The sequence below is a fragment of the Asterias rubens genome, chromosome 16 (assembly GCF_902459465.1).
Source record: "Asterias rubens chromosome 16, eAstRub1.3, whole genome shotgun sequence".
Classification (NCBI taxonomy): Eukaryota; Metazoa; Echinodermata; class Asteroidea; order Forcipulatida; family Asteriidae; genus Asterias; species Asterias rubens.
Window position 1 is genome coordinate 12,758,740 of NC_047077.1, and position 18,008 is coordinate 12,776,747.

The window sequence follows — 18,008 nt, forward strand, 5'->3', positions numbered from 1 at the left end:
TTGCAAGATTTTTTGAGTTCGCAAAAGTAAAAGGTTAAGACCACGCAATTTTGAGGCATATTTGTGTGGATAAATATTCTACTTTTAAAAATCTTTCTAACCATGCATCTTATACTAAATCGTTTCAAACGTTTTTCATTGACCAACTCGCTCGTCGCAAGGCAACATGTCGCTTTAATGACAGGTCTTCACTAAAGCCCCTTTTACACGAGAGCAATTAAGCAAAGGTCCCTCGCTTAATTGTAGCATGGTTGTAAAAATGTACAAAATGTTTCTCAGGTGAAAGGGCGACAATTTTAGTACTGTCCAAGGTCCCGTGTATAAAATCTAGTCAAATATTGCTCCATTTCACAACCTTGCTAAAATTAAAAGCAAGGGACCCCTGTTGAATTGCTGTCGTGTGAATAGGGCTTTAAGTAGCAACCCATCTCCCTAGTATCTAGGTCTACTGGTATTAACATCTTACACAACCAAACAGTCCAGGAAGTACATGTCGAAGACAGATTCCATGGCCTACTTCTCCTCTATGGATGTGGGTCGTGCTCAGGTCATTCGATACTAGCACCTTAATCCAATCTATGTTTAGTAATGGCTTGGGTTTGAACCATCTGACAGGCCTGACCCCATTACACAGTACAGATGATCACATTCACAAAGCCTGCCGCCCGCCATCGCCCGCCGCTGCGCGACCGTGTTAGCGGGAGTACATCGTGTACCATATAGGTTAATTAGTATGATGTGAAAGTCTTCGCTCCAAATCAGGGCATGCGTAGGCACATGACTTCTTCAGAGAACTCCAGCGCCCAATTTCATAGAGCTGCTTATAATATAAGCACAACAAAGGCCTACCTGGTCATTATTGCCTTGGTGCTTTCGAAGTGCTCCAGTAGAAATTTACAACTTCCTCATAGGGTGCCCTTTACCAAGGAGAAAATGCCTTGGTGTCCTTGCCCTTACAAAAACAAAGCATACAGGCCTGATTGAGCTTACCAGAAAGGGTTACCAGCCAAAGCACGTGCACCATTTTTGAAGGGTATCCTGCTCATTTATGCTTAGCAGAGAGATGTTAAGCAATGAATTTTGCTTAAGCAGCTTTATCAAACTAGGCCCTGGTCCTTGGGCTATAGTTAATGCATTTGCCACTAGCGTGATTAGCTTTTGCCCATTATTTTTTATTTAATTACTCCTTTATTTCAATTAAACTCTTTTGCACTAATCTTATTTACATTGTCTGCATGTAAAATCACCACAAAACCAGAGGTTTGGACATTTATGGTCTTATAAATCCTGGTTCATAAAAATACGATACAATTTTGACGTCACAGCCCTGTTTTTGTTACGAATGTTTCGCAGAAGTTTAGCACATTTCAACTCTTCCGAATTATTCATTGCAAAATGAAGACGTCAACAAATCATGCATTGCCTTCCCATCGCAGGAAGTATGAAACAGGCTTTAGGTATTGTGTACAACTTTGAGCCCGCAATGGTAGGTTCACACCTTCAAAGACAACTTTAGCGAAAAGGAGATTTGTTAAAAAATCTTGTAATCAGAAAAAAAACACCTACCAAATCACAGTTGCACAGAGTCCCAATGTAAAGGCCTTGTCACACAGGGCAATGTTTACAGGCAAATTGGAGGCAATCAACCCTACTGCATGCAAAAGGATCACATCGGTAAAACGGTCAGATATTTTTCTTATACTACATGTACATACACTTCCCCCAAAGACAATTATGCAGAACTTAACATGAATTTTTGTTTTCTTCTTGAAACTAGCTGCCTGTAAAAACAAACAACAAATTATTTTTATTTTATTTTTGAAGGGGCACAGCAATTTTCCTCTGGGCACTTCTACATGTATTGGGAAAATGTGAATTTATATTAAAACTTTGCAAAGGGCACCACTGCAAAAGAACAGGGCACCTCAGCAAATGGCTAATGGTTATGTTGAAGCCTGCAAGTTGTCAGCTGAGCAAAGATAACCTTAGCGGCTGAGAGTTGTGGGGAGAATGAGCCAAAAGCCAGGGACCGGCTCGAAGTAGGAAGGAGGTATGGTTCAATTGCATTCCATCTACGGATATGAGGCCATTATAAGGCTTGTTTAAACCACCCGGAGCATGCATAAAAGTGTACAGCGGTACGGGACTATGAGGGCTTCTGGAAGACTTCCTGGGTCACTGCACTTTCCACTGAAATGACAAAGTGTTGTTCTCCCCTGAAGCAAGCTACATGTACATGTAGTCTTGAAATAACTCACTACATGTACGTATCTCCATGACAACTTTCCTTGCGGCTAATTTGCATGCAATGTATTCCAGGATGTGATACATGTTTTAACAATACAATTCAAACAAGAAGCGTATCTTGAGGGGAACCAGTTGCAATAGTGTTAACATTGTGGTACTACTACTAACATGTTATTTTGGCTGGTAGCCTTTTCCCTGATTTATTAGCATTTTTTCCAGTGCTATTAGCACAGTTTTGCATTACGTGTTACCAAGTAAGTTTTTATGCTAACAACTATTTTGAGTGATTAACAACAGTGTCCTTATAAACACACTGGACACTATTGGTAATTGTCAAAGACCAGTCTTCTCAATAGATGTATCTCAACATATGCATAAAATAACAAACCTGGTTGTCTAAGTTGCGAGAAAAACACCCTTGTCACACGAAGTTGTGTGCGGTCAGATGCTTGATTTTGAGACCTCAAAATTTAATTCTGAGGTCTCAAAATCAAATTCTGAGGTCTCAAAATCAAATTCGTGGAAAATTGCTTCTTTTCAAGAAAACTACGTTACTTCAGAGGGAGTTGGTTCTCACAATGTTTTATATTATAACACCCCTTAAAAACATTCTGCTTTTTCACTGGTTTAGAGCGCATCACATGATATGTCTCCAAGTAGTTTTACTAGAAACGGCGGCCGTGTGATAGTGCATCGTTTGTCGTGTGATAGTCCGGCGACTATCACACAACGTGCAGTACCCAGACGTCTTCTTACCGACCTTGAACCCAATCAGTTGTGCATCTGTGTATCTGAAACGCGCGTACAAACGTTACGCGTACGAGGATGATAAATAGTCTGTTGGGGTGTTATAAAACAAATATTGACTGCTATTACTTGTGCAATGGTTAAAACTACGACTCCCTCGGTGATCCCGGACCATTCCATTTTCCCTCTGCCTCCGGGGATCACCTCGGGAGTCGTAGTTTTAACCATAGCACTCGAAGCAGTCAATATTTGTATACTATCAACAGCTCTCCATTACTCGTTACCAAGTAAGGTTTTGTATGCTGATAATTATTTTGAGTAATAACCAATAGTGTCCACTGCCTTTAATACAATTCCCCAAAATACGTGTACAAATCATAACTAGGTGCTTATAAAACTACACGGAATATTTTTATCACTAAATTACGCCAGCTGGTTAGACAGGTCCCCAAATACGTTGCGCGATTCTGTTTGTTCCAGAGACATCTGTTAGCTGTAAAAAGCTATGAAGCGCCAAGGTTTGCTGTTCACCTTGTTTTCATTCAGGTTTCAAGGGCATATTAAAATTAACTAATAAATGGTGTGTGGTACATGTACACCACACACCAGTGGGAAGCTTCAACAGCGATATTGTGGTGGCCTTTTCAGTGCCCAAATGCGTGGCTCTTCTTACCATACAGGCCTGGCATCCCTATTTATGGACCAGTGACAAAAGCTGCAAGGGACCAGCGAAATGACTTGTAAGCCAACTGGTCCTCCTGCTGGCTAGTCACTGACAAAAAGTTTACCAGCAAACTCTGTGAGATGCTCCTCTCCTAAACACAATCGCATAATTTACCATTGAAGGTTTAAAGGTAGTGGACACTATTGGTTAAATGACTCGAAACAATTATTAGTATAAAACCTTACTTGGTAACAAGTGGATAGATTGATGGTATAAAACATTGTGAGAAACAGCTCCCTCTGAAGTGACGTAGTTTCCGAGAAAGAAGTAACTTTCCATGAACTTGATTTTGAGACCTCAGATTAAGAATTTGATGTCTCGCAATCAAGCATCTGAAAGCACACAACTTCGTGTGGCATGGGTGTTTTTTCTTCCTTTATAATCTCGCAACTTCGACGACCAATTGAGATCAAATTTTCACAGGTTTGTTATTTTATGCATTTGAGATATATACCAAGTGAAAAGACTGGTCTTTGACAATTACCAATAGTGTCCAGTGTCTTTAAGCTGGCAGGGCCTGTATGCTTCGTTTTTGTAGGGGCAAGGACACCAAGGCATGTTCTCCTTGGTAAAGGGCACCCTATGAGGAAAATGTGAATTGCTACTGGATCATTTTAAAGGGCACCAAGGCAATGGCCAGGGGGCATGGCGGCAATGAATGCGAAGTATCAGGGCTAAGCTGGGCCCAATTTCATGGCTCTGCTTACCGTAAGCACAGAATCGGCACTTACGGAAGCAGGAAATTCTGTGCTTACGGCAAGCGTATTTCACAGGTTAGCGGCAAATTTTGGCTTCTGCGCGTGTGTACTCAACGTTACTAGGCATTCTACGCTTACAAGGCTAGTGCAGAAATTCGGCGCTTGCACATAAGCGGGGAATTCGGCGGTAAGCAGAGCCATGAAATTGGGCCCTGGTCTGGGTTTTTTTTTTTTTTACCTGATTTTTATTGTGACAGTTTCTGTTTAAATTACTCTAGTAATTATTTTTACTTTTCATATTTGTTTATAATTATTGCTTTTAATTTTCTGTTTACATTTATCCTAACATATTTACACTTAGTTTATAACTTTGATATCGTTAGTTTTATAATGTGATTATGCATATATTTACTTTTTAATATGTTAATTTGTTTGTCCTTAACAATGTAATTATGCAGAGCCCAAATGGAAAACAGTTATTTTTTACTGATTTGGCTCGCCCTGGGTAAATAAAGGAAATAAATAAATAAATAAATTAACTAGGCTTGTGTCCCCAATCATCTGATTCTTTTCAACTTTAACCCAAATCTGACAATCTACATAATATGGCAACTGCTAACTTCAGACTCAATCAGTGAAGAAAGCACGTCCCGCACATGGTTAAAAAAATGCACACTTTATGTACAACCCAACAGCTTCAAGGTCTACCGATGTAAATTAGTCTGAGCCCCATGGGCATTAATTTTACCAGTACCTTGTTAACCTCTCGCAGTCAGGGACAAACACAATAGCATTCACAGGGGTCCTCAACCAAGCAATCCTGGATTCACACCTCCAGAGGAGATGGGCGGGGCTGGATTTGAAGGTTCTAGGACATGGGGGGGGAGGGAGGAGTACGTGCCTGCAGCTAGATCAAGCCAATCAGCAAGCACTTAGAGGCAATTGAGAACCATAACCACAGTGGAGGAGGGAGGCCTAGTACGCTGTGATTGTCACACTTTGGCATTGGACACGTTTGCGTAATTGTCAAAGAACAGTACTCTCACTAGGTGTATCCCAACATTAAATAAGATTTATAACAAATATATGTGAATTTTGTTTAAACTCAATTGGTCATCAGAGTTGCAAGAGAATGATGAAAGAAAAACACACCCTTGTTGTACAGATTTGTGTGCCTTCAGATGGAAAACAAAACGTTAAAAGACTTATTGAAGCCTTTTAATATTTTAGTGAGAAATTGTCAGTGTAAAACATTGTGAGAAACGGCTCCCTCTGTAGTAACGTAGTTTTTGAGACAGAAGCAATTTCCCACTAAAATATCGTGCAACAAGGGTGTTTTTTCGTCCATCCTTCTCTCGTTATTAGTAGAACGGTTATAAAAGGAATGCCTTGGATTGGACGAGTTGGTCTATAAAAAGCGTTTGTAACTGTTTGTTATAGAATGCATATGATTAGAAAGATGTTGTAATTAAGTTGAATACAATGATCCACACAACCATGCCTAGAAATTGCACAGGATTTTCCTTTACCTTGTCAACTAACACGGTCGGCCATTTATGTTTTTTTAAGTTTTTGACTCCCATTAATGGCCGACCATGTTAGTTCGCAAAGTAGAAGGAAAACCACGCAATTTCAAGGCAAATTTGTGTGGATCAGTGTACTCTACTTTTAAAACATCTTTCTAATCATATATACATTTTATAAAAAACAGTGACTAACGCTTTTTATCTAGACCAACTCGCCGATCCAAGGCACAGGTCCCTTTAACTATCATCAAAAGTTACAAAATACATCACATAAACTTTAAAACCGTTACTAACCTATTTTACAAAATTGTAGATGAGATTAAAAAAAAAAAAGCAAACCTAAATTTTCAAAAACGGCCAGTTGTGATAATTACAAGCTAAAATGGATCAAGCACATCATTGTACATTGTACCAGGCAGTATTTAGATCTATAATAAAAAACAGTTGATCGTCCCTTTTTCCCAAAGAGGAGGATGAGGGCTATTTTCCCCCTCTTTTTTTTTTATATGGCCGACAAGCATTTTAAATCAAATTGGCCCACAATTCTTCAATTTAAAGTTACCACTTAGGGGCAGTTCCATAGAAATGTAAACCTCAGTGCCAAAATTTCAAAATGGCACTACTGTGGCAAATGAGGCATCATTTTGTAGCTAATTGTATGAATTTTAATAAAATATAATTTGTTACTGAAAATATTCAGCGGCTCAAGTGCTATTTTCGACTGAAAAAATACTTTAAAAATAGTGAAATTGGCTTAAAAATAATGTTTTGCCAAATTAATCAAAATTTTTACTGTGGTTAAATAGTGTTTGTTTTGGTTTTGCACCTGTTTGAAGTTTGCTATGGTAACAACACAATGATGGAAAAAAAATTAAAAATTTCTTTCAAAATTTTATGATATTCAATATTTTAGGAAACTTACTTTTCCGATGTACGTCCGACACCAAAATAGTGAATATTTTAATCTCCCTATTTCAATCGTGGGCAGAAAATTTTCAAATTTACACTACAAAGCACAATTGATGCCCTCTATCTAACCATGGAATTATTTCTTTAAAAAAATCTTCTTAATCGTACAAAATCCTGGTGTCGGACGTGCATTTTGTTCGTACGTTCGACACCAGTACGTCCGACACCTCCAAAATAATTATGTGAAAGCCTTTTTGAATGCCTTTCAAATATCATACAAAGCTATAAATTGGTACCTAGGGTAACTCTCACCCAAATCACTCAAATCTTGCCTCAAAACAAGTGTATTTCATTCCCCTTTTTTTCTACTGGCTGCTAAAAACACAATAATTTTAATCCGCAGAAAATTTTAATTTCCATTTCCAAATCCCACTGGTACTTATAATTAATATAAGAAAAGCTTGGTTTTTGCAGTATATTTGTTAAATTCAGGTACATGTGGTAACCCCCAAGCATGGATAGAGCTCTCATTCATTTAGTAAACTGTTGACAATGCTCTAAAGTTGGTTCTTGGGAGAAAATATCAAAACATTTAACACCAAAATTCTTGGTGACCTTGACCTTGGCAACAGTTACCCACCAAGAACTTTAAACTTTAATTTTTTTAAACACAAGTCCAATCTACAATATATTTGGACCAAATGTTATTTTGCAGACTCATATCTTTCATTGTTAGGCAACATTTTGAAACTTGGGTGTTTTGCCAGTTTTGGTTGCCACAGCAATGCATAAGGATACGGATGTACATCATGTACAAGTTGCATTACACATGCACATTGTTTCTATTGATCTCAAAACGTGGTATAATTTGACAATTAAACCACTTTTTTCAACAAATAATGATTTAATCTGATATTACAACACCAAATTGGTAGATTAAATCATTATTTTATAACAAAAGTGAAAAGTTGAACTGATTGTTACCTATTTTTGAATGCAATTTCGGACAAGTACGTCCGACACTGTGAAATGTACGTCCGACACCAATATATTAAATGCCGTTCCTTAAAATTCAAATTTAGAAACCAAATGTCTTATGGTAAATTGTAATGACAGAGGTCTGATGAATCCATAAATAAGAAAAAATTGCATTAAAGTTCAAACACATCACATGGTTTGAACTACAAATATTGGTTTTCACAAAAAGGCGTTTCTCTGAGTACGTCCGACACCATGGTGTTTTGGGCGAATGGCGTCCATATCCAAAGACGTGGATGAATAATTTTTTGATAAAATAACTTAAGTGACTGCCTTATACCTCTATCCAGAATAAAAATTCCTTTTATTTATACCACTGTAATAATACACTCTGTTAAAGTGTCCGAAATGTACGTCCGACCCCGTGGAACTGCCCTTAGGCTACTTAAAGGCAGTGGACACTATTGGTAATTGTCAAAGACTAGCCTTCACAGTTGGGGTATCTCAACATATGCATAAAAAAACAAACCTGTGAAAATTTGAGCTCAATCGGTCTTCAAACTTGCGAGATAATAATGAAAGAAAAAAACACCCATGTCACACAAAGTTGTGTGCGTTTAGATGCTTGATTTCGAGACCTCAAGTTCTAAATCTGAGGTCTCGAAATCAAATTCAGGGAAAACTACTTCTTTCTCGAAAACTACGTCACTTCAGAGGGAGTCGTTTCTCACAATGTTTTATACCATCAACCTCTCCCCATTACTCGTTACCAAGTGTGGTTTTATGCTGATAATTATTTTGAGTAATTACCAATAGTGTCCACTGCCTTTAATGAAGATACAAGTTCTTAAAAGTTTCATGAGAAATACAAAGAAAAATTGTCTTTTTGAAAAAATAATGTAAAATAAAAAAATAGTACAAAAAAGGATGCCACAGGGGACGATCAACTGGTATTTTTTTTTCTGGCCAAATGTAACATGCATATGGCTTAAATTGACAATGAGTGGTTCATCCATCATCCATTAATGTATAGCCATGCACACACTAAAGGGTCAATGACCTACAACTTATTCAAACATAATTTCAAAAGACGTTCCTCCTTTGTTATTATTTTCCCATGGAGACTACATGAGCAGCCAAATGAACAGCCAAGCGACCCTGGTAAGTGGTTATAAGAAGACCAACAAAAAGACGATTCACTCACCACCAGTCCTCCCCTGGACCCTGCTCCCAGGCCCCTTCCAAAGCCTCAAAACCTCAAAATAAGAAACCCTCTTCTGTAGCTGCTATAATAAGGCCACATATACAAAAAAATTGTTGATCGTCCTTTTTTTTTTGCGGATGGGGGAGGGAGGTTTTTTGTGTTTTGGTGGTTTTTGTTGACGGTTTTGTTGACATGCCAAATATGAAATCAAGAATAAAGAAATCATCACAATCACTATAAAACAGAGGGTTTGTGTGTTTTTGATGTTTTCAATAGTTTTGTCAAACAAATTTAACTCCTAGATGACATTTTCTGTAAACCTTTTCAAACAACTAAGTACAGTGTATCCCAAGTACATGTAAATATTTGAAGAATTGTTCTTGCTTTGCCAACATGAATAAAAACCTTCTTTAAACATCTTTTCAAACCTGTACATTTTGAAAAAAATATCAGCTGAAAAGAATGTTTTTATGATTTATTTATAAAAAAACCCAAAAAAAACAAATGGGGTCGGGGGGGGGGGGGGTTTGAATGGTCAGGCAGGGACGATCAACAATTTTGTTTTTGTGGCCTAATGCTAATAATACATTGTAGTATTGTACATGTCCCTACCCCCAGCCCTTATCTTAACCCTGACAAAGAATCCAGCACAACCAAATTATCTGCGCCCACCCAAGCATAATACATGACCACTAAACATAAAGACAAGGAACCAACGCACCTATAGTCAAGTCATCAGTACACAGACCCTGGTTCAATGACCACTAGAAAACTCCATGTTATTGCAGTGTGCTTGGGATACACTTTTGATTGTGTGAAGCCATGTACAATAGTGTGGTCATAAAGAAAGGGCAATGCACAATGCAAAGGGGGCTTGATTGCTCATGTTGTGGCCAGCAGGGTCTTTGGTCAGCCTGCAAAGGGCCAACCAGTAGACAAAACAGATCAATGTATTGGGATCTCTTACTATAGTGTACTCAAGGAGGATCCATGTATGAAACAAACAACATCCTATCCAACAATTACGATCCTATAAGCTATAGTTAGTCCCAGCCTATTCCTTATACATGTACCATCCATCCGGGTAATTATTAAAAAGCAGGGCAGTTCTTTTCAGAACTGAGAAGTCTCCTGAACCCTCGAACATTTACTCCGCGGTAGTAGAATAAAGAAAGACAGTTCTCTAAGAACAAACTCTACCTTGCAAGTAGATACACACATGGTGTTACCGCAAACCAATTAACAACATCTTGCTCTGGAAGACATTCAATTTCAACATTGATGGTGCCAGGGCCCAATTTCATAGAGCTGAGCTGATAAACTGCCAATTTTGTGCTTACTGTACAATTTCAATTTCATAGCGCTGCTAACCATAAGCACACGAAAAGGCATGCTAACCTTCCGGTGCTTACTGCACAAAAAAAATTGATGTCACAATGCATTATGGTGATTTGCAATATGACCACCTAATTTTTCTGCTAACCTGTGAAACATTTGGACCTTACGCCATTTTCCCTTCACTGAAATCAAATAAGGAATCTCTTTATGCTTTGTTTTTGAAAGGGTAAGGACACCAAGAAGGCACCCTATGAGGAAATTATAAATTACTACTGTATTTCAAGGGCAAGAAGGCATTGACCATGTTATCCAGGGGGCATGTATCATGTAGGCACTCACCTCAGTTGCCCCTGGAATCTGGTGAAGTACATGGAGGCCTTGGTGCCCTTGAAATGCTTTTTAGAAATTTACAATTCCCTAATAGGGTGCCCTTTACCGAGAAGAAATGCCTTGGTGCCATTGCACTTTCAAAAATGAAGCAGAGGCCTGCAGCTGATTACACGAAACTTGCGCCATTAACGCTACGCAAGTGGACTTATGCAGTTGGGTAAAGCTTCGTGAAATTGGCTGCTGAAAATTTGGTACATGGATGGATCCGTACCGAAGCTCTGAGCTAATGTTATGGCTGATAGGATTCCATTATGACAGATTAAGGAGAAGGAGAGCGAAGAATCTGGCTGATAGGTGATTAGGGAGAAGATAATCCAACCTTTATCTGAGCCAAGTCACAAATGAGGTTATGCTGACCGCAGAGCTATGATCTTTGTTGGGTCTGTAAATGCCCAGGGGTGGATTTCACAAAGGTAGTCCTAACTTGTCCTAGGCAATGCTAAGAGATAGGACCAGTCCTAAGTTATGACCAGTAACTCATCCTAACTTAGGACTGGTCCTATCTCTTAGCATTGCCTAGGACTAATCCTAAGTTAGGACTACCTTTGTGAAATCCACCCCTGAGTAGCATATATCAAGATTACATTGAGAATATGGCAGGAAAGTCCAGGTCATATCCCACAGAACCCATGTCATCGAAGTCTAGGGGCCAAGGGTCATGTCCACAGAACCCATGTCATTCTATAAAGTGTGCTGAGATAATTGTATGTGGTGCACTTTAAAACAATAAATGATTAGATTAGATTATGGAAGTCCAGGGACCAAGGGTCATGTCTCACAGAACCCATGTCATTGAAGTCTAGGGGCCAACGGTCATGTCCCACAGAACCCATGTCATGGATGGCCAGGGGCGAGGGACCAAAGGCCAAGGGTTATGTCCACAGAACCAATGTCATGGAAGTCTAGGGGCCAAGGGTCATGTCCCACAGAACCCATGTCATGGATGTCCAGGGGCGAGGGACCAAAGGCCAAGAGTTATGTCCACAGAACCAATGTCATTGAAGTCCAGGGGCAAAGGGTCATGTCCCACAGAACCCATGTCATGGATGTCCAGGGGCCAGGGACCAAAGGCCAAGAGTTATGTCCACAGAACCAATGTCATGGAAGTCCAGGGACCAAGGGTCATGTCCCACAGAACCCATGTCATTGAAGTCCAAGGGCCAAGGGTCATGTCCCACAGAACCCATGTCATGGATGTCCAGAGGCCAGGGACCAAAGGCCAAGGTTTATAAGTCCACAGAACCAATGTCATGGAAGTCCAGGGGCCAAGGGTAACACCCATAGAACCAATGTCATTGAAGTCCAAGGGCCAAGGGTCATGTCCCACAGAACCCATGCCATGGATGTCCAGGGACCAAAGGCCAAGGGTCATGTCCACATGTCATGGAAGTCCAGGGGCCAAGGGTCATGTCCCATAGAACACATGCCATTGAAGTCCAGTCTTGCCTAATGAACACAGCGCAGTCTATTGTAGTTCTTTAGATCTTACGTGGTCTAACGATAAAAGTACGCAACCTTTGCAGGCAATTGGAGTGTTGGCTTTGAGCTTCGGTCAAGTGTTTTCCTTTTACTACAAAGCCAAGAGACCACTCATGCAAGGAATTTGATAGAACTCTCGCGTGCAGCTTGCGGTATTTACAGGGTTTTTTTACGCGTCGGCATTCAAAAAAGTTAATATCTTTGCCCAAAAAGATGAGTCCACTTTTAACTTTGTGAAGTCAATTAGGAACTGGGAATGATTCATTATCTTACGTAGGTCACAGGTTTTCAAGGACTAAATTTGTTGCGTCTTTTTTCTTTCGTTTTTTACTGCGCCTTGAACACCCAGCAGGGTGAATATGTTTATAATAATCATTCACATTTTTAATGTGTACACATGTACATAAAAAGCACCATATCTTTTTATGAACGATTTCCCTCACGTGGCTTAGGAAAATTCTAAAAAAATATTTCTCAGTTGGTGCTCACAAATCATTTGCTTTTCAATACAACATTACGTAAGACACTGCTCTAGAATTGCAAATATAGTTGTTTTGAATCCCAGCTGGGTAATGCATGTGATTTTTCTTGACAGAACTAGGGTAAGTACTAAGTATACAGCACTAACATTCATTCATGTAAGGGTAAACAAAAATTTATATTCTTAATCTCGCAGATACAAATTTTACATATTATCGCAGACCTAGAAGTGCAAGATATAAAAGTGTCGTGGCCGAGCGGTTAAGAGCACCAAATTCATATTCTGGTGTTTCTGATCAGTAGAGTGTGGGTTCATGACACTTCTGTCCTTAAGCAAGACACTTAACCATTGCTTCGTCCTTCTGATGGGACGTAAAGCTGTTGGTCCCATGTGTTGTGTAATGCATGTAAAAGAACCCAGTGCACTTATCGAAAAGAGAAGGGGTTCGCCCCGGTGTTCCTGGCTGTGGCTGCTGTATGCACCCTATAGCACCTTGTAAATCTTTACAAGATGCTACATAATTGGGTCTCAGAATTCATCACTTCAATAACCTACATGTATCTACTGAGCGCTTTGAGTACCTTGTTTGGTAGATACGGTATATGAGACTCCGATATTATTAGTATATTAATAAGAGAACACTGTAGATGCTACTTACGGGTATGACGCCCAAGTCCCAAGTGTGAAGGGTTTGAAGTCAAGCAACGGACCCACTGCCACTGGTGTCTAGTCGGAACGGTGTCCGGACTGAGCTGTTGAAGTGCCCCGGAAGATAATTGACATACCAAAAGGGGTACGACCAACTAAAACAAACAAATCTATAGGGAAAAAAGAGAACAACTTTAAGTATTCTCTCGAGAAAAAGTCTTGAAAGTACAGTAGTAACATAATTTGCAGACTTGAACAATTTACTATACAGCAACTTACTTAAATAAAACAAACAAATTTATGAGAATAGGGATTAGGAACGAAAAACTTTGTACGCCATTTTGTGGAGTCAAGAAATCGACTCCATAAATGGCCGACCGTGTTAGTTTGCAAAGTGTAAGGAAACCACGCAATTTCAAGGCATGTTTGTGTGGATCATTAAATTCTACTTTTAAAACATCTTTCTAACCATATTGATTTCATTAAAAAAAAAACGGTTTCAAATGCTTTTCTTGGACCAACTCGCTCGATCCAAGGCAACGTGGTCCTTTAATATTACAAGGTCTGTCAGATGGCCCAAAAATCATCACCATGCTCTCACTTCACTCGGCAGTCAGAGACGCCCGCCCCTTAAACGAAACAGGTTGATGGAATGGTATTTTCATATCAAATCATACCTCAAATTTTCTTTGAAAAGATACAACAATTATCAATGAAGTCATTTCATAGGAAGAAACTATAAATAAATGGTAAACTTCGTCTTCTTAAGAAGTATTTTCCCTTTAAAAAGCGTAAGGGCTAATAAGCGAAGGTCAATAATGACCGGTAAAAGTTGAAAGAGCTTGTAAACTCAAAAAAATAAGACGAAAAAAAAGGGAAGGAAAGTCAAGTGCGAATACATACGATTATGTGATCATGACGCGGTGACCATTTTACCTTCAAACCCACTCCCAAAGCGAAGCTAAAATTCCCCAACCATGTTGCATTCATACATTTACATGTAAGACAAACAGTACAAAGCCGAACATGCTTTGAAAACCAGAACCCTACATGTAGAACTCAATCCACGGGACTCCCTGGGCCTCCAAAGCAAACATGCCATTACAGAAAAACACACAAGACTTTTAAAGTGTAAAAAAATAGTGCGACTACAAAGGGAAGTACGTGTGTGTGTGTATCTTCTACTATACACGTAGCACAACCCTGGTGAAAAGACCCCCAAAAATGTCTTTTGAGCTTCAAACAATACCAGCGGGTCATGGGTCACTTGGGAGACTTAATAGTCCGTGTTCCTCCACCAAGCGCAGGTGGCGTTTCACCGACAGCAGGCCTCAAACTCATTTGTTATGGCTCCCCAAAAATTTGCAAATCCATTTCTTGTCTTGGGTTATTCAACACCCTATCCTGTGAAGGTATGCGTGTTGACGGCCAAAATCTTTTCAAACCGGCGGCGCGGACAAAGATGTGGAGAGAATGGGCGTACAGTGGGGTGGACAATGGGTACGTATCAGCATTACCCGTGTAGGTAGGACATGACAAAGTGAAGGCGAGCTTTGTGTATCGGGCAGTAAGGACAACAACTCAGCACTGATGGTCGAAGGGAACCCCGAATTTGTAGGAACACAAAGAAAGCCCATACGGGTCAAAACCTCAGAAAAATCAATGCTTAAAAATTCATACACTTTTCTTGAAATTGTGGCTGGGTGGGTGGTTCCAAAAGAAGAAGTTGACATCCAAAATTAAATTTGGCTTGTGGTAACACCATGTGTGTATCTACATGTACTTGGCAGCTGTAGAGAACTTTCTTGCTTTAAAAATTCTACTACCGTAAAGTAGATTTTCAGAACTTTTGAGCCTGGATCATACAAGTTACTGCGAATGCAAAGCAAATTTTGGCGTCACATTTTTTTTTATTTTCTTTTATTTTTTTCGCAGCGAATATTTTTCCGGAATTGAGCACAACTCAACTGTTGCAAATTGTTTGTTGCAAATATCTTTGACATCAAAATACGTATCATATTTCGCATTTGCAGAAAGCATGAACCGGGCTTTACACTCCGCCCATTATAACTAGAAATATTTGGTACAGTTACTTTAATTTTAAAGCGCTTTTAGTAAAAGACACCGGGCCATTTTACAGCAAAATATCAGCAGGTTACGCAGAAGCGTAGACTTCAAGCATTAAGTTGTTTGTGTCTCCCCAAATTTGTGTGCTTACTGTAGCAGAAAAAGCCTTAGCGTAATTCACAGGTTAGCAGAAAAATTGGGCGGCCATGCTGCGTGTTTACTAGGATTTGCATTGTGCCGTCATTTATTGTGGTAAGCACCGGAAGGTTAGCATGCCTTTGCGTGCGCTTACGGTTAGCAAGCGCTATGAAATAGCAATTGCACAGTAAGCACAAAATCAGCCGCTAAGCAGCGCTATGAAATTGGGACCTGCGCTTCATTGCCCGTCACCAAATCAATTTGTATGCTAAAATATATACTTTGAGTAAATACCAAGGGTGCCTTTAAGTTGGTTTGAACTGAATTAACCTCTTAAAATTATAAAGTCTTCTTAAAAAAAAAACTAATAGTGCAAAGTTACATAGCATGAATAACCTTACAAAGGTTCACATGTGAATCAAGTAAGAATGGCCCAACCATTTGATTTGTTTCTCTTTCATTCCAGGCCACAGCAGAAGTCTCCCCAGTGCAGTTCAACAATGTCAACCCCATACCACTTGAGTGCATTTCTCAGACAACTCCACCAAGCTTTTTTCATGTTTTATTACAAAGGTAGACCCAGAGGTCAATGACCAGGGTGACACTTGACCCTTTAATCTGGGGATCAGTTATATACTGAGGTTAGGGGTGACAGACAGAAGATAAATTACCCCTAGACTGCCATACTAGTCCTCCTGCCTTAAGAGGTTACTGAATAGAGTCTACACAATACCTAGAGGGCCTTCTTCTTCAAGAAACTTAAACAAAATCTTGATAAACTAGGGGGATCTTGGGTACTCCTTATGATGTAGTGGCAACAACTTAATCCAAACATAGGAAAATAACATTCCAAAGCTACATGTAACTTTTTATTATGGCATTGTACAGGATTGGTAGAGCTGAAAAAACACAGTGTTCGTGTTAAAGACAGTGGACACTATTGGTAATTGTCAAAGACTAGTCTTCACAGTTAGTGTATCTCAACATATGCATAAAATAACAAACCAGTGAAAATTGGAGCTCAATTGTCACCCGAAGGTGTGTGCGTTTAGATGGTTGATTTCGAGACCTTAAGTTCTAAATCCGAGGTCTCGAAATCAAATTCGTGGCAAATTACTTCTTTCTCGAAAACTATGTCACTTCAGAGGGAGCTGTTTCTCACAATGTTTTATACTATCAACCTATCCCCACTACTCGTAATCAAGAAAGGTTTGATGATAATTATTTTGAGTAATTACCAATAGTGTCCATTGCCTTTAAGTGTAATCCTGGTGTAATCCTGGTGTGATCAACCATTATGAGATAACAACCATGTAAAAAATTAGGCTAAATTCGTTATGTGAGTCAGGAGCGTATCGTGAAAAGCATTGCAACAAAAAGTTCCCTGATAATGATTTAAAAGCATTATGATGTTGAAGGCACTGGACACCTTTGGTAATTGTCAGCGACCAGTATATCTCACTTGGTGTATCCCAACATAAAGTGTATTTTTTATATGCATAAAATAAAATAAAACAATTTGTCATTGAAGTTGCAAGAAAATAATGAAAGAAAAAACACCCTTGTTGCTTTGGGTGTTTTCAGATTTCAGATGCCTAATAAAAGGCTTCAGGTCTGAAGTCTTTTAGTGTATGGGTGACAAATTACCCCCTTCTCAAAAACTATGTTACTACAGAGAGAGCGGATTCTCACCATGTCTTACACTATCAACAGCTCGCCATTGCTTGTTACCTTGAAGGCCTAAGATTTTATGCCAACAATTATTTTCAGTTACATGTATGACCAAACCTGTCCGGTGCCTTTTAACTTCCCGGGGGCAAGTAATGTGTACAGCTTATAAGCTTGGTCCGCGACTTTACAGTGGATGACTAACTTTCCAGTATCTCGAGAAAAAATAAAATAAAAAATACTTTCTTCAACTCAGTTGTATCCCACACCCCTCCAATCATCCCAGTGTGATCACAGGAACAGATTAAAGTCTGTGTTCGTGAATAGGGAAGACTAGGGGTGGGTCTCAAGTAGTTAACTAAAGAGGAACCACGCTGTCATCAAGGGCAGTTTTTAGCACTGGCCAGAGGCTCCGACATGTCTAGGCAAGGTTTCATTTTGCAAGGGCATGGGCACCAAGGCATTTTCTCCATGATAAATTGTAAATTTATACTGGAGCTTTTCAAGGCCACCAAGAATGACCAGGGGGCAAGGAGGCAAGCACCTTAGTTGCCTCTGTGAAGTATCACTGAGGGATGAATAATAATAAAGTATTTATATTGACCCAATTCACCTGACGTCATCATCAGGTTTCGAATCTACGACCCTTGCAATTCTAGAGCAGTGTCTTATCGTTGCGGATTCAAACTGCCTCTAGCTGCCGGGCAATCTCGGTAGTCTAGTAGGTAAGAAACTGCTCTAGAATTGCAAGGGCCGTGGGTTCGAA

The 18,008-nt window shown here is 39.5% G+C and overlaps 1 protein-coding gene across 9 annotated transcripts in view; it reads right to left on the reverse strand.

The window, feature by feature from the left end:
* LOC117300661 (nuclear receptor coactivator 2-like) overlaps positions 1-18,008 on the reverse strand; it is a 95,731-nt gene that overhangs the window by 44,571 nt on the left and 33,152 nt on the right. For all 9 annotated transcript variants that reach the window (XM_033784369.1, XM_033784364.1, XM_033784363.1 and 6 more), the window contains one exon: positions 13,380-13,539. The gene's annotated coding sequence lies outside the window, so the exon portion shown is untranslated. The remainder of the gene's footprint in view (positions 1-13,379; positions 13,540-18,008) is intronic.